This window comes from Nematolebias whitei, chromosome 12 (genome assembly GCF_014905685.2).
Source record: "Nematolebias whitei isolate Nwh7 chromosome 12, NemWhi1, whole genome shotgun sequence".
NCBI classification, from domain to species: domain Eukaryota; kingdom Metazoa; phylum Chordata; class Actinopteri; order Cyprinodontiformes; family Rivulidae; genus Nematolebias; species Nematolebias whitei.
In genome coordinates, this window is record NC_056509.1 from 48,874,479 (window position 1) to 48,875,299 (window position 821).

Here is an 821-nt window from a genome sequence, read left to right on the forward strand (position 1 = left end):
GTGTCCTTCAGTCTGATTTATAGAACGACTCGTTTCATAACTTTGTGCCCTTCAGTCTGATTTATAAAAAGACTTGTTTCATAACTTCATGTCCTTCAGTCTGATTTATAGAATGACTCGTTTCATAACTTCGTGTCCTTCAGTTTGATTTATATACTCGTTTCATAACTTCGTGTCCTTCAGTCTGATTTATGGAATGACTCATTTCATAACTTCGTGTCCTTCAGTTTGATTTATAAAACGACTCGTTTCATAATTTCGTGTCCTTCAGTTTGATTTATAGACTCGTTTCATAACTTCGTGTCCTTCAGTCTGATTTATAGGATGACTCGTTTCATAACTTTGTGTCCTTCAGTTTGATTTATAGAGAGACTCGTTTCATAACTTTGTGTCCTTCAGTTTGATTTATAGAATGACTTGTTTCATAACTTCGTGTCCTTCAGTCTGATTTATAGAATGACTCGTTTCATAACTTCGTGTCCTTCAGTTTGATTTATAGAGACTCGTTTCATAATTTCGTGTCCTTCAGTTTGATTTATAGACTCGTTTCATAACTTCGTGTCCTTCGGTCTGATTTATAGAATGACTTGTTTCATAACTTCGTGTCCTTCAGTTTGATTTATAGAGAGACTCGTTTCATAACTTTGTGTCCTTCAGTTTGATTTATAGAAAGACTCGTTTCATAACTTCGTGTCCTTCAGTCTGATTTATAGAACGACTCGATTCATAACTTCGTGTCCTTCAGTCTGATTTATAGAACGACTCGTTTCATAACTTTGTGTCCTTCAGTTTGATTTATAGAACGACTCGTTTCATAACTT